The 25344-nt window shown below is 41.1% G+C and overlaps 1 long non-coding RNA gene across 1 annotated transcript in view; it reads left to right on the top strand.

Annotated features, from left to right (window-relative positions):
• The window catches only part of LOC147022152 (uncharacterized), a 59015-nt gene that overhangs the window by 5224 nt on the left and 28447 nt on the right, over positions 1-25344 (top strand). Inside the window, exons 2-3 of the long non-coding RNA XR_015061085.1 lie at positions 1154-1284; positions 12490-12627. This is a non-coding gene — a long non-coding RNA (uncharacterized LOC147022152). The remainder of the gene's footprint in view (positions 1-1153; positions 1285-12489; positions 12628-25344) is intronic.

Below are 25344 nucleotides of genomic sequence, written 5' to 3'. Positions count from 1 at the left end.
AGAAAGCAAATACCTCTTTGGGGGGTGGGGCACTCCACCCCCCCATAAACTCCCTCTGCAGACCCCTTCAGACACCGTTTTTTTTTAATGTCATCACGGGTGATGAAGGTTGTGGTCAAATTTCATTCAAATGGTATGTGTAGTGTCTCTGAAGAAGTTGCAAGTATTTGTGGATAGACGGACGGACGGACGGATGACCTGCCATAAGCTCCCCGGAACTACTTTACAAGTGAGCTAAAAACCATCTCTGGGAATATTATAACAAACGAACTACAGTTGGAGGATGTTCGGGGCTCAGCGACGATCCTAAAGAGAGCCCTTGGCACAAAACTTTGAGAACAGAAAACTTCACAGCTCGGTCCATGAATGGTGACCCCTTACTGAAATGAAGGTGGATGCTTTGAGCCTGCCCTGGGACGACTCCATTCCACATTCTGAAACTCACATATGTATATACCAATCAAGGATACACACACACAAACACACACACACACACACACACACACACAAACACACACACACACACACACACAAACACACACACACACACACACACACAAACACACACACACACACAAACACAAACACAAACACAAACACAAACACAAACACACACACAAACACACACACACACACACAAACACACACACACACAAACACACACACAAACACACACACACACACAAACACACACTTTGAGACCTGGGGTGGGAGCATTCAAAACCAACAGCTCGTACATTCAGCAACTTTTGTACCCCACTGGTCAGCTCCAAACCTGATTCGTACATGCTACAGTCCCCTAAACAGGGGTCAAATATGGGGACCAGGGGGAGGGTTTAGAAGGGGAGAGAGAGAGAGGGGGATCGGAGAGGGGAGATGGGGTTGGGAGGGAGGAGGGTGTTAGGGATTCCGGCAAATGTGACACCCAGTTTATCGTCCATCTGAGAGACGACACTCACAGTGATGAATCACCCGGCCCGTGAAACACTGGGAGGACAGTTTAGAGCTGGGTTGGGGTTCAAATCCAGACTACACAGAGTGATTGTGCGTACCTCTCGGCTTTCTTACCGTGATGTGGTGATTCCTTACTTCAGAACTGAAAAAAAAAATTCTCATTGTGATCATATAATTTGTTTTGCCTTCCTGCCTCCAGTGTAGAACCATTGTATCGCAATTGAATGTTGAAGAATGCGCCAAGTGGCTTCACCATGCATTTAAAATTTCACATTTTCAGCGAGGCAGCGACCGCCCATTGCAGAGCAGAACACCACGTGGCCAACATAGGTGAGTATCCCTGAACTTTGTTTAAGTCGATCTATATACTGTACAATATTTAGTGACTGTGGTGTATTTACAGCCTTGTGTATTGATATGTAGTGTGGAATAAAATAGTTCCTGGCCCACCATTTCCTGTGCCTGTCATGACCATGTCCAACTCAACTTACTCCTATTACATACGTACGTAATAAACTGGCGACGAAGATGGGATTTCTTTGCTGTAGTAAAGTTATTTGAACTATGCTAAGCTGCTGTGCAAGTCCAAGGCCCACTGAGCTTCGCTGGAACAGCAAGACAACGTTGGGACCTGGAGCGTCGAAGGCCATGGAACTCAGAGTGTGAGTGAGCGCCATTTGTGTCATGTCATGAAGATATGGCAGGCTATATCGGTAGCATTGAGCCGTTTGAGGAAGGGCAGGAAGACTGGCTAGCATATTCGGAGAGGCTGGAGCTGTATTTTCTGGTGAATGGCGTTGCTGGTGAAAGACAGGTGCCAGCATCTCTTAGCGCAGTTGGCAGCATAATGTACGAGAAGAGCTGCTTCGGAATCTCACTGCTCCGGACAAGCCATGCACAAAGCCTTATGGGGAATTGATGAAAATTCTCCGGGATCATTTATGCCCAAAACCCAGCATAATTTCACAGAGATTTCGATTCCACAAATGTGATCAGCATGACGGAGAATTGATCTGTGATTTTGTCGCTGAGTTGAAAAGGTTGTCTCAGCACTGCGACTTTGGTGACATAGTCTTTGGTAATGTGTCGAAATGACACATTACGAGACAGGCTCATCTGTGGATTGGCGAGTGAGAGTATTCAGAAGCGCCTGTTGTCAGAAAGTTAGCTGAGTTTCCAGAGAGCTGTTGAACTTGTGATTGCCGTGGAAACTGCTGTAAAAGACTCTGCGGAGTTATGGAATAAGGGAAGACCCGAGGTCCATAAGATGACTACGAAGCCTGGGGCCACGCCTTCTAGGTCGTCTTGTGCCCAGAGTGATGGAAATTACAGGGGGTCTTGTTTCCGATGCGGAAGGAAACACTACCCTATTACTTGGCATTTCCGACACGAGGAGTGTTATAACTGTCACTTGAAGGGTCATGCTACAAGAAGATGCCAGAAACCTGGTAAGAAAACGAACACAAATGTCCATACTGTGAGTCATAGCAACAGTAACAGTGACCAGGAAGACTCGCTTGCAGCTAACATCGGAACCAACCATGTCAATAAGCTGGATGTCTTCTGGATTCACCTTTAGGTGGCAGGGAGAAAGCTGCGTCTGGAGTTGGACACTGGCTCGGCAGTCTCTGTCATTTCATTGTGCGAGTACTCTAAACTGTACAATCATCTGAGACTAAAGAACACTACAGCTGTACTTCGTACTTTCACCGGTAAGCAAATTAAACCGAAAGGCAAGCTATGTGTTGTGGTACAGTAAATCAGCAATCCTATGTGTTGGATTTGTATGTTGTGGACACTCAGGGCTCAGCCTTGTTGGGGAGACACTGGCTGCGGAAGATCAAGCTCGACTGGCACACTGTCAAGTCAATACATGTCAACTCAACCATTTCGGGATCGACCGATGCTCAATTGAAACACTTGCTCAACCAGTACTCTGAGGTCTTCAAGGATGAAATTTGGAACTCTGAGAGGCACGAAAGCAAGGTTGAGCTTCAAGATGAACAGTAAGCCAGTGTTTCACAAGGCTAGGCCAACTCCATATGCATTACGTCCAAAAATAGATGCTGAGCTTTAACGGTTAGAACAGGCAGGTATTATCTCCAGGGCAGAGTGGAGTGAATGGGTCTCACCAATGGTCCCTGCTGTGAAGCGAAATGGAGATATGAGGCTTTGTGGGGATTTCAAGGTATCGATAAATTCCTTACTTCAGGTGGATCATTACCCACTACCATCTGTACAGGATCTACTGGCAACATTAGCAGGAGAAAAGAAGCTCTCCAAGCTTGATTTACGCCAAGCTTATCTTCAGATGGGAATGGAAGAAGACTCCAAGAACTACCTAACAATCAATACACACAAGGGTCTGTACCAGTACAACAGACTGGTGTTATTGGCAGGAATACCAAAGGTACAATGTCTCATTGATGATGTAGTCATCACTGGGAATTCAGACGGAGAATATTTGCAAATTTTGGGACTGGTTTTGCAGAGGCTAAAACAGCACAACCTTCAGGTAAACCCAGACAAATGTCTGTTTCTCAAAGAAAAGCTAACCTATTGCGCGCATGAAATCACTGCGGAAGGGTTAAGTAAGACAATAGGACAAAGTAAAGGCGATGGCCGAAGCATCAAAGCCAAAAGATGTCCCACAACTTCGCTCCTTCCTCGGGTTGGTAAACTATTATCATCGTTTTCTTCCAAAATTTTCAACACTTTTCCATCCGTTGCACCAGCTACGACAGAAAGGACATACATGGAATTGCACAAAGGCTTGCGAGAAGGCATTTACGGAGGTAAAAACGTTGATCGCTTCTGATGTAGTACTTACGCATTGTGATCCAAACAGACCTCCACGACTTGCCAGTGATGCATCACCATATGGTCCAGGGAGTGTACCCTCTCATGTCATGGAAGATTGTGAGGAATGACCAATAGCCTTTGTGTCCAGGTCATTAACCTCATCAGAGAAAAATTACTCGCAGGTAGATAAGGACGCATTGATTCTTATCTGGGGAGAAAAATAAATTTCACCATAATGTTTTTGGCAGCACGTTTACCCAAGTCACGGACCACAAACCCCTACTATCCATCATCCACCCTCACAAAAGCAGACCAGTAATGACAGCCGCAAATCTGCAACGATATGCATTGTTTTTTGCTGGACATGACTATACCATTGAATGCAAGAGTATGACTGATCACTGTAATGCAGATGCCCTGTCACGGCTTCCACTTGAGATCATCCAGCCATCTGCAGAGGAGGATATTGATGCAGTTGATGTGTTTCTCATGTCACAGGTTGAATTACTTCCAGTCACAAGTGATGAGATCAGACAGGAAACGCAACGTGATCTGGAGTTGTCTCGAGTGTTAGAGTCTGACACTCAGGTTGGTCTCCAGAAGCGAAGCAGATTCAACCTTTCTTCAACCTGAAGGATGAACTGTCAGCCCATTGTGGCTGTCTGTTGTGGAGCACACGCGTAATTGCACCCCAATCATTGCACAGTCATGTGCTGGGACAGCTTCATGAAAGACACATTGAGGTAGTAAAGATGAAGGCATTAGCACGTAGCTACGTATGGTGGCCCTCAATTGATAAGGACATCGAACATATAGCGAAGTGCTGTGATGGGTGTCAGCTACATCAGATCATGCCACAGGCATCACCTTTGTACCCATGGGAGTGGCCCTCGGCCCCATAGCAGAGGATACACGTGGATTATGCTGGGCCGTTTCTTGACACTGTTTCTGGTGGTGGTTGATGCACATTCCAAATAGCCAGAAATTTATGTCATGAAGTCAACTACGTCACAACAGACCATCACCAAACTGTGTGACAGTTTTGCCAGAAAAGATGTACCTGAACAGCGAGTATCTGATAATGATCCTCATTTCACATCAGATGAATTTAACCTCTTCATGAAAGGAAATGGAATTAAACACATTCGGTCTGCTCCTTACCATCCAGCCACAAATGGGCTGGCTGAACATTTTGTCCAAACTTTCAAACAGGCTTTTCGATCTGCAAGGGAAGAGGAGGGCACCATTGAAGTTAGCCCATTTCCTGATATCCTACCGGAACATTCCTCATGCAACAACTGGAGAGAGTCCTGCAAAGATGTTTCTTGGCAGACCACTACGTACTAGATTGGATGCGGTTAAACCTGATATCAGAAAAATGCTCAACAATTGACTTTTTCAACGGGCCCTTGGTGGAGGTAAAGGCAACATGCGTGAATTTCTGGTAGGACAGCCTGTTCTTGTGCGCAACTACCGTCAGGACCACAAGTGGGTAACTGGTGCAGCAAGGTCAAGACGGGGTCCCTTAAATGATGATGTTGCAGTTGGACCCTGCATTTGGAAATGACATGTGGACCAAATGCAGGATACCAGGCTGAGCTGTGAAGCTCAACCTTTCCAATCAGCAGACCCTCCTGTAAGAATGGAGTTAGAGGAGTTGGCATCAACTGAGAGGATGGGAACAAGATGGGAACAAAATAGCTCTGGGAACAAGGCGGTACCACAGATACACCAGAAGGCCCCACAGAGATTGGATCTGTGAAGTGATTCAGTGATGGGGCAGAAAACCTCCTCATAATCTCCAGCCAGGGTATGTTTCACTCCTGTGCTCAATCCACCAGATGGTACATTTCAGTTACCTGCTGTAGGTGATGGATTGCAGTGTTCCATTGTTGTGATGCTCTTGTAATGTCTTTGATTATGCTATTTTCTAGGGTTCATCAAATGAGTAAAATGTTCATTTATTGTCATGTGGGTTGACTTGTTGGTGTGGGATTAGATCTTGAAGGGAGGAAATGTGGTGTATTTACAGCCTTGCGTATTGATATGCAGTGTGGAATAAAGTAGTTCCTGGCCCGCTGCTTCCCGTGCCTGTCACGATTACGTCGAGCTCCACTTAATCCTATTGCGTACGTAATAGTGACTGCAAATTTTGTAGAGCGCTGGCTTAAGCACTCCAACGAAACGGTTGATAATAAACGGCTCCCTTGACATGCAATTTGTAATCACTGACCGTCATATTCAGCATACACCTCCCGGAAACGCCCCAAATGTCACATGCGTGCGAATTGGACAAATGAAGACTTTTCTCAGAATCGGAACTGCTTGTAAATTCGATTCTGGAGCTTAAATTTTGTAATTCTCCTTTGTTTAAGAGATACTTATGGTGATCGCATGTGCGGAAATGAACTAAAGCAACGAACGCTGACGTCTCCGGGCGTTTATAAGCATTGCAATGTACCCAGTGATTCGTAGCTTTGATGAACAGGCATTCAGTAATATGAGTGAGGAAAGTGAACAAAAAAAACTTGATCATTCAGAAATCATTTTGGCCTGTTCCAAGTCAAGACAGTGTTGAGCAGGCCAAAAAACATGGCAGCTTCACATCCCAGCGAAGTTACCCAGGAAACTCCTCAAGACCCCATCAAGAGCGAGGTGGCCAAGGATCTCCTGATGAAGGATATAATTAAATAAGGCCATTAATTATCTTCAAAAGGAGTTTTAATTAACCCAAACACCCAATTTTCACTCTTGCACCTCCTTGTAGGTTTCTTAATGTGCATGCAAAGTTTCAGGCTGCTAGGTTTTATAGTTTTGGAGTTATGGAGTAGACACACTGAAACACACACACACACACACACACACACACACACTTATTAGTATAGATTACAGAACAAGTTCAAGTTTCACGGGATTTCGTCAATGTTTAAAAGAGTTATGTCCTTTTTGGACTTAGAAAATATCACATCGGTAGAGGACATGTGTTGCAAAGCAATTCTCACTCTTGTTTCTTTCTACAACTCGTATGCATTTCATGGCCCAAATTGATCATCATTTACTGAAACAGAAATACCATTTGTATGCCATTGTGAAACCAGAGACCAAGATTTCTGTTGAAATTACGGGATAAGTCATTTCGACAGGTTCCCCATGCATCGGTTAAGAGGATGTACCACCTTGTGTTAGCTCTTATATGAGCCTTGACAATGATACAACAACAAAAAAACTTCTAATGAAATAAATTAATACCGGTAATCAATGAAATTCGCTACTTCTAATGAAATAAATTAATACCGATAATCAATGAAATTTGCTTCTCATAATGAAATAAATTAATACTAGTAATCAATGAAATTTGCTTCTAATAATGAAATAAATTAATACCGGTAATCAATGAAATTCGCTTCTTCTAATGAAATAAATCAAAACCTGCAATCAATGAAATTCGCTGCTTCCAATGAAATCTACTAATTCCATTAATCAATGAAATTTGCCATTTCTAATGAAATAAATCAAAACAGGTAATCAATGTAATTCGCTACTTCAAATGAAATAAATTAATACCGATAATCAATGAAATTTACCACTTCTAATGAAATTAATCAAAACCGGTAATCAATGTAATTCACTACTTCGAATGAAATAAATCAAAACCGGTAATCAATGAAATTCACAACTTCTAATGAAATCTACTAATACCGGTAATCAATGAAATTCGCTACTTCTTATGAAATCTATTAATACCAGTAATCAATGAAATTCGCTACTTCTAATTAAATCTATTAATACCAGCAATCATTGAAATTTGCGACTTATAATGAAATCTATTAATACCGGTAATCAATGAAATTTACCACTTCTAATTAAATAACTCAAAACCGGTAATCAATGAAATTCGCTACTTCTAATGAAATCTATTAATACCAGCAATCAATGAAATTCAGGACTTCTAATGAAATCTATTAATACCAGTAATCAATGAAATTTGCTACTTATAATGAAATCTATTAATGCCAGTAATCAATGAAATTTGCTACTTATAATGAAATCTATTAATACTGGTAATCAATGAAATTTGCCACTTCCAATGAAATAAATCATAATCGGTAATCAATGAAATTTTCCACTTCTAATGAAATAAATCAAAAACGGTAATCAATGTAATTCGCTACTTCGAATGAAATAAATTAATTCCGATATATAATCAATGAAATTTGCCACTTCTAATGAAATGAATCAAAACCGGTAATCAATGAAATTCGCTACTTCTTATGAAATCTATTAATACAAGTAATCAATGAAATTCACTACTTCTAATGAAATCTATTAATACCAGCAATCAATGAAATTCACGACTTTGAATGAAATCTATTAACACCAGTAATCAATGAAATTTGCTACTTATAATGAAATCTATTAATACTGGTAATTAAATCAATGAAATTTACCACTTCTAATGAAGTAAATCATAATCGGTAATCAATGAAATTCGCTACTTCTCATGAAATCTATTAATACCAGTAATCAATGAAATTCGCTACTTCGAATGAAATCTATTAATATCAGTAATGAATGAAATTCGCTACTTCCAATGATATCTATTAATACCAGTAATCAATGAAATTTGCTACTTCTAATGAAATCTATTAATACCAGTAATCAATGAAATTCGCTACTTCTAATGAAATCTATTAATATCAGTAATCGATGAAATTCGCTACTTCTAATGAAATCTATTAATACCAGCAATCAATGAAATTCACGACTTTGAATGAAATCTATTAGCACCAGTATTCCCCATGCTGGTGAAATTAATGAAATTAATGAAAGTAATCAATGAAATTTGCTACTTATAATGAAATCTATTAATACTGGTAATTAAATCAATGAAATTTACCACTTCTAATGAAATAAATCATAATCGGTAATCAATGAAATTCGCTACTTCTTATGAAATCTATTAATACCAGTAATCAATGAAATTCGCTACTTCGAATGAAATCTATTAATATCAGTAATGAATGAAATTCACTACTTCCAATGATATCTATTAATACCAGTAATCAATGAAATTTGCGACTTCTAATGAAATCTATTAATACCAGTAATCAATGAAATTCGCTACTTCTAATGAAATCTATTAATATCAGTAATCAATGAAATTCGCTACTTTCAATGAAATCTATTAATACCAGTAATCAATGAAATTTGCCACTTCTAATGAAATAAATTAATACCAGTCATCAATGAAATTTGCCACTTCTCATGAAGGAAATTAATACTGGTAAGGCCTTAGTTATTTTATAACTTGGTTTACACAGTTCTTTAGCTTGAATGTTTGGTCGGTAGGTCGAAATATAAATGTAAATATAATTTCAATTTTTAAAAATGATATGTTTTTATGATTTTTTTTCGAATGTTCCATGGAAAAGACAAGGGTAATTGGGGGGGAAATAAATATAAATGCCGGACCAGGAGGATCTAAGAAGACATTGAAGATGGAAGACCATTCAAATGCAGGATGCCCATGTTCACTGTATCATCTGATGTGAATAACAATAAAGAAGGATTAAAACTTGTTTTTACAATATAGTCTGGCATGTTTTTCTTTTGGAAACCTGTTGCATCATCAAACAAATGGAAACAATGCTGAGAAAATTACTGTCCAAGTCGTAGATGTGTGCATGCACACCAGTGCATAGTGCTGGATATGATTTTAAAAAGGTGTCTACTAGGAGTCAACCCGCTCAAAACGGTCAATCAGAGCCATAACCAGCTCTTACTTTTCAGCGGGCGTCTGATCGTACCATCCCCCTATCCCCATGAGCACATCAAAGGCTGATTTCTGGTCCATTGAAGGCTGAATATCAGCATCTCGCAGGGAAACTTTGACGTACTTGGCATCAAAATCTTTCAATACGAACAGCGGTGCACAATGTTTGACAGAAACAAAATTGGCACGATCGAGACTAGCCTGTGAATCATCCCTGCTGCTGCACTGAATTGATGCAATAGTTCGGCCAGAATATTCGTCGTCAAGATGTTGTGTGATTGAATCACCAATACAGTCACTCAAATTTATACCACTGATATACTTCTTAACAATCACTTTGCCCCAGAAACCACAGTCAATCTGAACCATGCTGGCCACTGCTCAGAAGCCATGACCGAAGACTACTGTACAGTTTGGTTGAAGGTGACTCGGCATTTTGGTGCGCGCGCGTGAAATTATATTTTGAAAATAAATGCCGACGTTTACATTTCGGGTTTTGAAACTTTTGCACCTTCGGCAGAAAAATTATAAATATAAAAGGCTAAAAATGCGTTTTATATTTATATTTAATTTTCGGCAAATATACCGTCAGCGGATTTGTAAACCAAGTTATAAAATAACTAAGGCCTAATGAATGAAATTTGCCACTTCTAATGAAATAAGTCAAAACCGGTAATCAATGAAATTCAGTACTTCTCATGAAATCTATTAATACCGGTAATCAATGAAATTCGCTACTACTAATGAAATAAATTAATACCGGTAATCAATGAAATTTGCCACTTCTAATGAAGTAAATTAATACAGGTAATGAATAAAATTTGCTTCTTATAATGAAATTAATTAATACAGGTAATCCATTAAAATTTGCCACTTATAATGAAGTAAATTAATACCTGTAATAAATTAAATTTTCTACTTCTCATGAAATAAATCAAAACCGGTAATCAATGAAATTTTCCACTTTTAATGCAATAAATCAAAAGCGGAAGTCAATGCAATTTGCCACTTCTAATGAAATCTATTAATACTGGTAATCAATGAAATTCGCTACTTCTAATGAATTAAATTAATACCGGTAATGGATGAAATTTCCTACTTCTAATACTATGGTCCAGCAAATGGGAAAGTGTGAAAAAGATAAAATTAAATGGGGATCGAAGGATTGCAAAATGGGACAAGTCAGGCCTCAGAGGAAAAAGTACACAGAGAGTGAGAGCAGAGAATGAACACGTTGTAGAAGACTATCATTTTCAACTATAGCTGATTGCAAAGCTCGGGATGTTGAATAATGAACATCGAGCGCAGTGGAAGTGTGCTTGAGGCATCAGTATAGCATACAGAGTGGTGCAGTGGGCTTGGGTACAGCAGAATTGAAGGCATTGCAGACAAACTAAATGCCACAGTGGTGTTACGGTCTTGTAGAAACAATGAAGGAGCCCTGAAGGTGCCAAAAGCACAGTGGCCCTGGGAGTGTCAGCAGCATATAAAACAGTGCCGTTGAACCCATGCCGGAGTAAGAATGCACTGCTGTGCCAGCGGTTGCCAGATGAATCATTGTTCTCGAAAAGTTGGACATGAGTCTTCTCCTCTCCACCCTCTTCTGTATTTTGTTTGTACTGCTCCATCTTCCTCACTGCTCTACCCCTCCCTGAATATCTTTTATTCAACTGATGCTTTGTCTGTATCTCTCTAATTCCAACTGCCAATTGTGGTCCCTTAAAAAGCCTCTCCCCAGGTTCCACCTTCAGTCCCCAACTGAACCAGCCTATCCATGACACGGGACCGCTCCAACAATTACAAATTTGAACTAGAATGGCACCCGGCAGAGCGCATATCTCTGACAGGCTGAACAGTTTATATTTTGTAACCCACTGATAGGCCGGATCTGGATTCAGACCTGAACCAAAATCTAATCAGCTTGTTCTTGTCACCTACACAACTCATCCACAATTTTTTGAAATATCATGCTACTCGTATATAAAGTGTCTGCCCTTATCTCTAAATGGTGAAGAAATACTTGAAAAATTAAAAAAAAATGTTTTTTTAAAAAATCTTATCCCCATTGGGATCTTCACCAGAATTGAATCAATTTGTCCTCGAAACACACCTCACCTCTCCACCAAGTTTCGTCCGAATCTGTCAATAACTTTTTGAGATATCCTGCTTTATATCAGTTTTAGCCCGCTCACTCAACGGTGAAGAATCATGAAAAAAAATTATCAGATCCGGATCTTCACCAAAATCTAATCATCGTCTGGCTAAGCCTCAGTGACATTGCACCTGAGCCTTATGTCTAACCTACAATCTCTCTTTTTCAGTGTTTCTTCGCCACCATCCTCTCTTCATTTCCTGTCGGTTCATTCACTTGCTGGTTGTGCACAATTATTGGCCCAATATACCCTACTGTCAGTTCCACCTTGCTCTATCATGAGCATCGCCTTTATAGAAAATAAATAAATGTTCAGCCTCCTTGTAGGGATTGACAGCTTGTGAAATGAAAGTTGAGCAGTGGGAGTAGTGGAGGGGGGTGGGGGGGTTGTGGGGGGTCTAGAATTATATTAATGGACTACAAAATAAAATAGCACCTGCTGGCCATCTAACAATATTACCCTGCATTGCCTAATTCACATTCTTAATGGAGTCATCATAATTTGTAATGCAGGAAAGCCATTTGGCCAACTAATACAGTTCTGTAAAACGTACGTGAAAACCACCATTTTCGTTTAAAAAAGAAAAAAGAAAGAAAAGTAAATTGTCTGCAGCATATTTACTCTGTTAGATCAGTCTCACTGGTTGGATTCAGGATTGTGTTGAGTTACTTGTTTCAGCCTATATCAATATCATTGCCTCAAGCATTGTTGCTTTGTATTGAAGAATTAAACAGTGTAATGAATTTCAAATTTGTCTTTTGTGTAACCGGCTCTTCTTGTGGTTACTTCCCCCATCTCATCCAACAGGATCGATTAGTCAGGCTACATTGCACTGAATAACTGTCAAGGACGGTGCTGCTCGGCTATTCTTGCAATTGGGTTGCAGCGAGCCGAGAACTTCAGATGGGAGAATGTGACAACTCTGATCAATCTACACAAACCGCTGTGAGCAACAGCTGACAGTATTATTGACCCCTTCCTTGTTACTATTATTATTATTATTTTGTCATTGAATGGGCATTGATTGGAGTGTAGTTGTGTTACACAAGGGTTTTCACTATTAGTGACAACTGTTTTAAGATTCAATAACAACAAAAGGAAAGAAGAATTTTGAAAATCATGGCAGAGTTTATTCCTCCTTCACAGTTCAATACTAGAAGGGCACTCGGTGGAGCGCATACCTCCGCCACACAATGCCTGATCCAGTGGACCATATCGGGCCCAATACATTTTTGAGATATCGTGCTATCCGGATCTACACCAAAATCTAGTCAGTTCATCCTTGTCACACACCAAACCTGTCCCCAAAATTTCATCCAGTCTGTCCACAACTTTTTGAGATATCCTGCACACAAACAAACAGACGAACGACAGAAAAACAGACCGAGGTGAAAACATAACCTCCTTCCACCTTTGGTGACGGAGGTAAAAATTGCTATTTTGGACCTTGGAGGAGGAAAACGCATGTGAGCTCAGTCTAATAGGACCAGGAACCACAGAAGAAAAACAAGAAAAAGAGCAATCAGAGATTGCAGACCCTCGCCAGGACTTGTTTTGTGTGGAGTTTGTGTACTGGTGTGTTACGTAATTAATAATCATCATTTTACAGCCATTTCCATGCTTGCGTGTGCAAGCCATGGTTCACCTAATGACTGCGTTCCAGGCTGCACGATCCCTTGCTCGCCCTCTTGTTAGGCCTTTCACTCTGAGATCATCTCTCGGCAACACATCCCATGTTTTCCTCGGATGGCCTCCAGCTCTCCTTCCATTCACATTCATATTTATACACCTCTTCACACAACTACCTGACCACATCCTTTCCACATGTCCAAACCATCTCAACCTTCCCCTACGCAGAACTTCACTCATGCTTTCTATACCTAACCGATCTCTTAATTCCACATTTGATTTCCTATCCTTCAGTGTCACATCACATATCCACCTCATCATTCTCATTTCATTTCATTCACACCTCCATTCATCCTCCTTTTTGATCACCCACGTTTCGCTGCCATACAACATCATGCTTCTAATGCAAGCTGCATAAAGTTTTCCTTTTAATTGGAGAGAGGTCCCTTTTGATGTCAGTAGGGGTGATAACTCCTTAAACTTCCTCCAGCCACTTCTAATTATTACAATCACTGCTGCCTCCACACCACCACCTGTACCAATCATGTCACCAAGGTAACAGGATTTATCTACACATTCCAGAGATGTATCCCCATAAACTAACCTTTCCGCTCTAACTGGAGTCACTTGTTTACCTGTGCAAACAGCACATTTGAAGTCAGGTGCCACCTTCAATCTACCACTGATGCCACCACACCTCTTGTGTACCCAGCAGTTGCAGGATTTACACAATATTGAAATGCTCCCTACACCTTTTCTCCAAACAGCACAGGGTCACCTCCCTCTTTTTTCCACACTTCCTTCTCCCACACCACTAATCAGTACTTTCGTTTTCGCTGGATTCACCTTCAGTCCTCTGTCCTCCATACCCTCCTTCCATATTGCATATTTACCCATTACCTCTTCCACACTGTCAGCTATCGGCACCTGGTCATCAGCATAGAGGAGTTCCCAAGGTGAGCCTCCTCTAAATTCCTGTGATATAGCCTCAAGAACCATGATGAAGAGGATTCGGCTCAAAACTGAACCCTGATGAACAACCACTTTCACTTTAACATCCTCACTCTGCACTCCATTTCCCCCCACAGAGGTTTTTGGGTCATCATACATTGCCATGACTACCCTAACAAACCAAACATCTACGTGTAACTTTCTCATGGACCATTGCACCACTTCCTGAGGCACCCTATCGAACGCCTTCTCCAAATCCACAACTATAAAGTACAGTTGTTTCTTCTTCCTCAGATATTTTTCCTGTAATTTCCAAACTATAAAAATTGCCTCCATCGTGCCCCTTCCTGGCATGAAACCAAATTGCATTTCATGTATATCAACACTCTGTCTTATCAATTTATCCACGACTCTCTCTGCCACTTTCTTTCCATGGTCCAGCAACTTCAGACTCTAATAGTTGCTCTGAACTAAGGCATCACCCTTCCCTTTATAAATATTCACCATTACACTCTTCAAGCAGTCATCTGGGATGGATGTCTCCCTTATAATTACATTTACCAATTTAGTGATTAAATTCACTCCAATATCACCAGATGCCTTCAGCATCTCTGCGACGATACCAGTGCTGCTCGCCACTTTACCATCCTTCATTTCATCGATGGCTTTCTTCACCCATTCATTCTTTATTTCAGGTGGTGGGCTCTGCACCGGCTCTATTGCCTCCTGAATATCCCAATTCCAAGGGAACTCCTCATTTAGCAGTTGCTCATAGTAACTCCTCCAAGCATCCCCATGGTCAACCAGTACATTTCCACATCATCCTTCACACATTTGTCTCTTATGAGAACCTTATTTTGACTGATCGTTTGCTTTGCCATCCTAAATATCTCCCCCCCTACTATCGGCATTATTTATCACTTCTGAAAGTGAATCCTTTACTAATTTTTTAACCTTGAAAACTTCCCTTCTTGCCCTACGTTTAGCCAATAAGTATTCCTCCTTCTCCCCTCCCTTTTTCCACATCCTAAACAGTTTTCTTTTTTCTTGAATCGCCATATCCACCTCATTATTCCACCACCGTGTGGCCTCATGTCGAGCTGGGCCCTTCGACCAGCCACATGTCTTTTCAGTCGCACGCAGCAGCCCATCTTTTAAAGAGTTCCAACAACTCGTTACATCCCCTCCTACCATAGGGTTTCCAAGATTCATTTCCAGAAGTTCCTGACATAAATGTTCCTTTACATTCTGATCTTTCAGTTTCCATACTCTTCTCCTTGGGACGAAAGGTTTCCCCTTTTCCCTGCTCCAATTTCACTTTACATCACACACTCGCAGCCGATATTGTAAGGCACATTCTTCTCCACCTATTGTTTTCACATCCTTAACCAATTTCCTATCTAGTCTCCTAACAAGAAAGTAGTCTTTCTGGCTCTTTATACCTCCTGACTCATAAATGATCAGTCTGCTCGGCCTTTTCTATACCATTGTGTTGCAGACGACGATATCTAAAGCGTCCCCAAACTCAAGTATTCTTACACCTTCAGTGTTTCTAACTCCGAAACCTGACCCACCATGCACACCCTCATATCCCTCTGACAATGCTGCAACTTGTCCATTCAAATCCCCTCCGATCACAACAACTTCTCTCTTGCTAATCCCTGAAACAACATACACAAGTGTGTCCCAAAACTCATCCTTCTCCTCCTCCTCACTTAATCCTATGGGGCATATGTTGATCCGACTGTTAATACACGCTTATCAAACAACAGCTTTAGGACTACTACTCTTTAGGACTACTACGCTCCTAACCTCAAACACCCTCTCCACCCACTTCTCAGCCACCATAATCCCAACACCACCAGTTCCAGTCACAACCTATCGAAAATAATTTGTACCGATCATTTCTCGCTGTGACCATTCTTGCAGCACCTCCGCTCCACCTTGTTTCTTGCACACAGCATACATCCACTCTTCTGCGGCTCAAAGTTTCCGCTATCTCACCAACTCTACCATGCATAGTACCAACATTCAGACTAGAAACTCCAACAACTATCTTGTCATGCGAGTGGGTGCTTTATGCATGATAGGTTTGCTCCCATTTGTAATTTGTACAGCCATATGTTTCAATGAAGAAGAAAGTGAGGAAACCTGAGTTTAAAAGGTATGTGCCACAGCAACCCCAGACATCAGTGCACTTACATGACCTGATGCCGTAACACCAGCAGTCCAGTGGTCTCGTGGGTGACCAAACCCAGCCCGCTTCAGGGACACCCATCCATGCGCGACATGGCACTAAAGTAGGCGGGGTATTATTCGCCTGCTGATAGAGCAGCCTCCCAGTCCGCTACCACTGGGTTCGGGCTCCTGTACTATCAGGCAATAAGTGCCAACATGTTAAGACACACACCCTGTACCCCCTGGACAATGCAGCAACACTGCCCAGTGCCACCACAGCAACTAACCCATATGGGGAAGCACACAACTCAGGTCTCCATTTCGCCAAAAGGCATATTTGAGGCATGTTTTGTGGCTAGATACCCTTCTTGATGCCACCACATTATCAGCTGTGGACCGAGCCTTTGTCTAAAGAGACACACCCTACAAGGCAGTAGGGAGATTTACAATCAGTTTTCTTCTCCTAGGTGGACTGCCTACCAAGGCTAAAGAGCTCCACCTGCCCTAGTTGGATTGGTGAGTGCAAAAGCATGTCCTCACATCTGAGAATCATCCACACTACACCTGTAGGGTACCAACTTACGCCAAAATCCTCCAGAAATTTAGCCAATGTCCTCAAGAGCAATGTTACCATGCTGTACCACGAGGAGGTAGTCTGGAAGTCTTGGTGAGGGTAGAGGTTATTAAAATTAAAAGAGTTAGTAGAGTAGAATTAATTTGAGACATAATTAGATCTGCCACTTTTTAAATGCTGGCAGTGATAACTGGTTCACCATTTCAGAGATGAAGATTTTTGAAGGTTTTAAAGATATACTGTATATATATATATATATATATATATATATATATATATATATATATATATATATATATATATATATATATATATATATATATATCGCTGCCGATTCAAGTGACCGATGACGTCAACAAAAACATTTTTGTGGACCATTTTATCCCAAGATAACCCTCAAAATGTTTCATACTGATCGGATGTAGCATTCTACATATGCAATTATGACATCATAACAAAGGCATCTTTGACGTCATAAAAATCACATTCCCCATGAGGAGTACTTGCTGTGTGCCAAGTTTCAAGTTTTTTCCTTTGTGTGGTTTCAGATACAGAGGACCAATGTTTTTCTATTTTTCCAACATGGCTGCCACACCATGTGGCCTATGACATCATAATTATAATTAAAACATTCCACATGAGTGGTCACACCAATGTTGAAAATGGTGTCTCAATCCGACAAGTGCTTGTGGAGAAAAACACGAAAGTTCTGTGCTGACAAACAAACAAGCGGTCAAACAAACAAGAAGACGTCGTGCAGAGCACTACACTGGCAAAATCCATAAAATACATTTTACCTCAAAAATAATTGGTGGTTGAATTCAGTGACATGAGATATAAATCCTCTTCAAATTTCAAGTCAATTGGATGAAAATTGACAATTTTAGAAATTCGGCCTAGGTTGTCCTTTTGGTCCATGTTAACCTCAAAAATAATTGGTGGTTAAAAATCAATGACCTGAAATATAAATCCTCTTCAAATTTCAAGTCAATTGGATGAAAATTGAGAATTTTAGAAACACCACCTAAGTTGTTGACATTGGGCTTATGTTGACCTTTTGGTCGATGCTGTCCTCAAAAATAATTGGCTCATTGAATTCAGTGACCTGAAATATAAATCCTTTTCAAATTTCAAATCAATTGGATGAAAATTGAGGTTTTTAGAAATACCACCTACAGGAAGTTGTTAACATTGGGCCCATGTTGACCTTTTGGCCGATGTGGACCTCCACAGTAATTGGCTACTTGAATTCAGTGACCTGAAATATAAATCATTTTCAAATTTCAAATCAATTGGATGAAAATTGAGAATTTTAGAAATCTCACCTAAGTTGTTGACCTTTGGCCTCAAAAACAATAGGCTTCTTCCTTTTGACAAACTCTACCATGTGGTGAAGTTTCGTGAAGATCGGTTTCAAATTGTGACCTGTAGACGATAAAGACAGACAGACAGACAGACAGACAGAATAACAAAATCGACTGACCAATATACTTGAAAAATCTTTGATTTTGCAAATAACAAACAGACCCAAATGCAATATTCTCTCCTTCGGTGAGGGTAATAAAAAGGGGCCTCCACCTCCCTTTTTCAAAAAAAATCTGGACGATGAACTGGTGGTTTTAAATTTTTTTTCCTCGTCGAGCCAAGTTGGAATAAATACCCAGCGCTTGGCTCGAATGTGTGCGGAAATGATCTCCCCCATGAGAAGAAAACCTCAGCATGGTGTTTGTCGGTGGGAAACAAATCGGCCGCCTTAGGTCAGCTATTAAATTTTCAGTCTTGTGAATGGATTGCCACCCTTGTGATTGCTTTCAACACTGAACCGCAGAAGTGGTGATTTCAACACTTCTGATACATGTTGGTCACTGTGTATCGAAAACAAAAATGAAGCGCGTATGTGTACCAGTAGAAGTTTCACGGCATGGTTGGAAAATATAAATGCTTTCTGTAAATGTTCATAAAACCGACTCGATTCTCCACAATTTTGGTGCTTATGGAATGCAAATATTGTGTAGTTTATACATCCACAGTGGGACCTTTTGGACAAGGCTGTGAATTGTCACTGTCGTCATCAAATGAAGACCATCTTGTTTTAGTGCAGTTGTCAGAATCGAAATTCTCGAAGAAACTTAGCTCCCGTTATTGATAACTAACTGTACAATTTGCAGTAAATTTCAATTTTGCGGAAGTTGACATCCTGGTTTGTTTGGATTGTAGGTGTAAACCATGCGGCGGTGATCGAGCTGCTTTTCCTATTCGTGTAGCATCTGTGATAGGTGTGCGGCACTACTTGCACATGGAAACAGAGAATGAAATATCGGTCGAAGTGTGCCTATAAATGGTCGACATTCTTTTCTGAGGAGCGATGACAATTACGCTTAAACTGAACACGAATCACGCCAAAATTTCGTTGTTGCACAAGGAGCAGGAACTTCAAATCGTTGCAGCACATATTGGTAATAAGAACAGGAAGAAGAGAATTTGGAAACATATGGGTGTATACAATCAGTCCTCTAAGGACAGGAGATTTTCAGCAGTGTCCGGCTTCCGTGGGTGGTAATGAAACATGAATGAAAAGTGTTCAGGGTTGTTAGCATGGTGCTGTGATGCTCATGCATCTTTCATGGCATTGCCACACTGTACAGCTTATTAGTCCATCGGGAATAGCACTGACAGCTACATAGAGGTAAGTGCATTCAATTACAATGACCAAGGTCTATTTATAAAATGAATGACATGGATATCAAATAAATGGGTGGAATTCCAGTTTGAAGATTAACATTCGAGAGAGGGCCGCATGGGGCTGTGGCAGCAAGCATCAATTAATGCCGCCAAGCAAAGTGCATCAACAGATAGTTGAGGCTTTCTTGGTTTCTGTTATCAGTGGGCAGAGGATGCACTGTTGGTCAGTCTATCCTCACCCAAAGACTTTACCCCTTTGCCCAGTGGAGTATCCATGTAAAACTACCCTCATTACATCCACCACTGAAGGTGGGCGGAGGTTATGCATAATATATTCTCCCCTGTTTGTCTGTCTGTCTGTTTGTTTGTTTGTTTGTTTGTGTGCAGGATATCTCACAAAGTTATGGACGGATTCGGACGAAACTTGGTGGACAGGTTAGGTGTTTTATGACGACGAATTGCTTAGAATTTGGTGAAGATCTGGATCTGCTGATGATTCTGAGCGAAGAGTAGTAACAAGCCTATGTCAAAAGACAATGGACATGTGCCTGATCTCATCAGATTTGAGTTCCTTATGAGAGATGATACCTTGATGTGCTTACCATTGCTTTGAACTAGTCAGAGAAACGAATGGTACATGAATTAGAAACAATGAGTATTATCAATTATTTTATTATCAAAACACACAATACATACTTTAAGCAAAGAGTTGAGCCTGGTGTTGGCTTCACGGTTAAGGTGGCTGCCATAAGATCTGAGGATCTAGAGTTTGAGCCCGTCGCGCCGTTAACTAAAACCAGTTGGGTTGATGCAGCCTGTCATCGCTCTGAGGTCGGAAAAATGAGCACCAACTTACTGGAAACAGGAGGCACTGCATCAGCAGCTCAGCTGTGCTCCCAGCAATGATGCAATCAGCAGACACAGGCTGCATATGAAATAATAACAAGCTCAAATAAGCTAAGATCCTCGTCCTCTTAATGATGACGTCATAAAAACGAATATGACGTTATTGTGATGTATCAGGTTTGCGATAAATTATCTGTGCTAATGCCCGGCTTGATTCCCGTAAACAAAATTCAAACAGCTTGCCTAGTTTTGGAGATAATGGTATAGGCGATTTCCATTCGCGGCGATATTATGACATCAACTTTTTTTCTAGGAAGAATTTCCAAAATCGGAGATGGTTACTACCTGCGCGTGGGCTTTCTGCATATACATGGCAGGTTTCACGAAGATCCGATGAAAACTCTGGGTTGTGAAACAAAAAATGTCAAAAACTAGGAGTGACGTCATAAAAATTGATATGACGTCATAGTGATGTATCATATGTGCGGTAATTAATCTCTGCTAATGCGCTGTTTGATTCCCGCAAACAGAATTCAAAAAGCTTGCCTGGTTTCAGAGATAATTTTTTCGGCGATTTCCATTAGCAGAGATATTTTGACGTCATAACTTTTTTTCTAGGAGGAATTTTCAAATTCGGAGATGGCTACTGTCTGTGCAGGGTATTTTTACATGTATACGCCAAGTTTCAGGAAGTTTCGATGAAAACTGTAGGCTGTGAAACAAAAAAGTCCACAATAAGAACAACAACGTGAGTAAGACTTAGAGATCCTCCAAGAGGATCTAAAAATGTCAAACATTAGGAATGACGTCATAAAAATTGATATGACGTCATAGTGATGTATCATATGTGCAGTAATTCATATCTGCTAATGCCCTGTTCGATTCCCGCAAACAGAATTCAAAAAGCTTCCCTAGTTTCGGAGATAATTTTTTCGGCGATTTCCATTAGCGGAGATATTTTGACGTCATAATTTTTTTTTCTAGGAGGAATTTTCAAAATCGGAGATGGTTCCTGTCTGCGCAGAGTATTTTTACATGTATACGCCAAGTTTCAGGAAGTTTCGATGAAAACTGTAGGCTGTGAAACAAAAAGTCCACAAGAAGAACAACGTCAGTAAGACTTAGAGATCCTCCACGAGGATCTAAAAACGAGAGAGTTCATAGAACATGAAAACCCACGCAGTGTTCATCATAGAATGCAGCATCAATCGACATCGTACACGGCCATATCGCCGGCCATATTCTTCACACCGATACTACCCTCTCACATGATCCACCTTCTTGTGCCAGATATCTATATATTGCATGATTCTTGGAAGTATTGTGAAAGCAATTTGTATCCTACAGTGTTCAAGAATATAATGCTATTTAAACAAGCAGTCATAGACTGGTACTTACGAAATCGTCAACTTGACCTCTGACCTTGTCTAATAAAAGCTGTCTCTAGAGAAGGTAGCGACGCAAACCAGAAGTTTCTACGAAGATTATGTATCAAACCATCAGAAATCGAATGTTTTGGATGTTTGACCTCACTGTGACCTCTTGACCTTTGACCGATTTTGACCAAAATCTCATCAGCACTAGCCACCACCCTCCTGAATCACGGGTTTAATTTGACATTGGTAGCTTCTTCCGTTCTCGAGTTATCGTGCCTACAAACAAACAAACAAACACACAAACAAACACACAAACAGAGGACGGAAGTCATCAATATACTTATGAAATCTTTAGATTTCGTAAGTAATAAAGGTTGAAAGAGGTTTAAAGGCATATAAATATATTAATTCTGGGTTTTACTGCCATTTTTGCCCAGTGGCTATTATATCACCCTCTCAGCTACGTACACCACCAATTGTGAAATGGTGGTGCAATATCAGGTGGCGAAGGTTGGATTTGTTTCACAAGAGTATGGAATATCCTGCTTGCAAAATGAAATTGGACAACATTATTAATGCCCATCATTTCGAAAGTGAACGTTGAGTTTTGCCTACGTGTGCAGCTTTTCAAACACAGCACGAGAAGCGGCCACCATAAATGTGAGACAGACGAATGTACGGACAGACACCATGATTCGCAATGTACATAACACCAGCAAAAGTACCCATCCCCAGTGACGTGAAAAATTTCACTTGATCTATCAATTTAAATTATTTCATGGACTTTAAAAAGGTTAATTGTCTTGCACTCTTTGCTTCATTCAGAGCCAAAGCTTTGAGCTACTACCGCCCACCGCAAAATGGTGGTGCAACATCAGGCGGTGGAGGTTGGATTGGTCTGAAAAGAGGGAAAAATATCGGTATTTTAAATTGGCTCACTTCATGAAAATCTGTATTAAATCTACATCACTCGAGATGTTTGCCTGGCGTTGGCTTAACGCTTTGGATGGTGGCTTGGGATCCTAGGGTCCTGAGTTCAAATCCCACTTTTCTGTTGAATTAATACCAGGTGGGGTTGACTCAGCTTGTCATCCTTCTGAGGTTGGGGAAATGAGCATCAGTGTACAAGTAATAGGGACACTGCATCAGTGGCATAGCTGTGCCCCTAACCGATGATGCAACCAGCAGCCAAAAAGGCTCTATATGATGGGAACTCCAGATGTTCATGTTAATTTTAAAGATTACTTGAAGGGACAACAAAAAAGTGAATATTGAGCTTTGCCTATGTGCACAGCTTTTCAACCGCAGCATGAGAAGCGGCTGTTGTAAACGGGAGACAGCAGAACGCACGGACAGACACCACAGTTCGCAATACTGTATATATAAGATTGTGCTTTCAGGCAGTTGTATCATTTTCAATGAGAAAATAGCGAAAAAGAGAAAGAAAAGCTGGATAACTGTATATGTCAAAAGGTCGTTGTTGTCATCGTCGTAGCCACTGTCTCTCATCAAGCGAAAAGACCGGCAGAAGTCAAGTATCCAGCAGCGTCCACCAGACGCTCCCAGGGGTCTGGTGTAGAAGAGCTATTGAAAAGATGTCTGTGTTGGAGCAGGGAGGGGAAACTAGTTATGATATGTGTGGTGGTTTATAGTGCAGATAGACAGAAGGGAAATGTTAGCTTTCGTATATAAGGTGGGGATGTGGCCACACCGGAGTCTATCCAGATGGACTCTCATTTCACGACCAATTGTTGCTTCAGAAGAGTGAATTTCAGGTAGAGGGTGGTTGAGAATTTTGTTCAAGTGACGATGTTCTATGACTAGGAGAGGAATGGTGAGCAGTTGTAAGATTCCTATGTTGTTGGGGTGGAGGATGGGTGGTCAAAGAGTGACAAGGTTGAGAGGAATGTTGAGCTGCAGAGGGGATGAATTGAGTGCCTTTCATATTTCGATGAATTACAATTGAGAGTATTTTTGTTTCTGTATGTAATTTTGCTAGGCTTGTAGATATTGTGGCTAGGCTTGCAGTCATGTGAAAAGGAGAGCCGAGTGCGCAAGCCTTTCCTTGCCAGTACATAGCTTCTCCATCAACAAGCCCTATGCAGTGCAAACAGATTCGCAGTTGATAACTTGCGACATGTTCTTACATTCGCGGGGAATTGCCCCGCACAGTCACGGTTTTTGCGGAGATTTGTTTTTTTCCACGAGACACGAGCATAACACAGTTCTAAAACATATCTTCCATGAGCCACGCACAAAGCAGATGGATGTACATACAGTATAATACTGAACGTACTAAAAAGTTCTAAACTAAAAAAAAAAGTTCGAAAAAAAGTTCAGTTCTAAAACACATCTTCCATGAGCTGCGAACATAACCTATATACCTGGTGTTGACTTAATGGTTTGGGTAGTGGGCTTGGGATCCGAGGGTCCTGAGTTCAAATCCCACTTTTCTGTTGAATTAATACCAGGTGGGGTTGACTCTGCCTGTCATCCTTCCGAGGTCGGCAAAATGAGTACCAGCTTGCTGGTATCCTGTGCCGGAGTGGCGACCCGTCCAGGATTGTGTCCAACAGCCAAGGAGACTGATTAAGCAGCACCATTGCTCTGCACAGAGTATGGTCCCAATGGATGGATGGAACATGACCTGCTTCCTGTAGGTGTACTGCAGCTTCACAGGATAAACAGAGTTGCACGGGATGTCTCACCAGTGTAACACGTCATTCCCCATGACACCATCCCACACGAGTTACTTACAGAATGAAAACACTAACAGCATCATCGATCATAGATAGCAAGTGACCCAGATTTCATGGGTTTGACCCATTTTGTTGGTGAAAACCCCTATTGGATGGAAAGTTCTATCTATTTTTAAAACTCAATGTTTCACTTCCATTTCACCAGCAAGGATTGACACACAGACTGTGCGACCTGGGATGCGTTCAGTTACCAAGTTTCTTGTCGAGTGTTCGCCAAGTGGCTTAACCACTTAAGCAAGCATTCCACCATTCGACACTGTTGATAAGGAACGGCTGGCTTGGCAAGCGATAGCAAGCTTATTGATAATGGTATAGAATATTGATAAGCCGGGGTATAGATGGACCACACCTGGGGTCTGTTCAGTTACCAAGCAGCCAGCTTTTCTTTGGGGTATTTGCTTAATTGCTTAAGCCACTTGGCAAGCGCTCTCCAAGCTGATTGGTAATAGAACACACACACACACACACACACACACACACACACACATACACACACACACCTGGAGCAACCTTTAGCCAATACGCAATGTATCCCTCGAGTCAATTGGCTGTGTGGCGTCATGAGATTTCTCTCACCGAAAGGCACGTCGCCATCCTCCAGGATTCTACACATAGTATTACTTCCGATCACGCATCTAAGAAATAAATAGCCCGGTTTTGATTCTCA

This window comes from Eptatretus burgeri, chromosome 8, assembly GCF_056783735.1.
Source record: "Eptatretus burgeri isolate ZD-2024b chromosome 8, Ebu_testis_v1, whole genome shotgun sequence".
NCBI lineage: Eukaryota > Metazoa > Chordata > Myxini > Myxiniformes > Myxinidae > Eptatretus > Eptatretus burgeri.
This window is presented reverse-complemented; position numbering and strand designations above follow the sequence as displayed.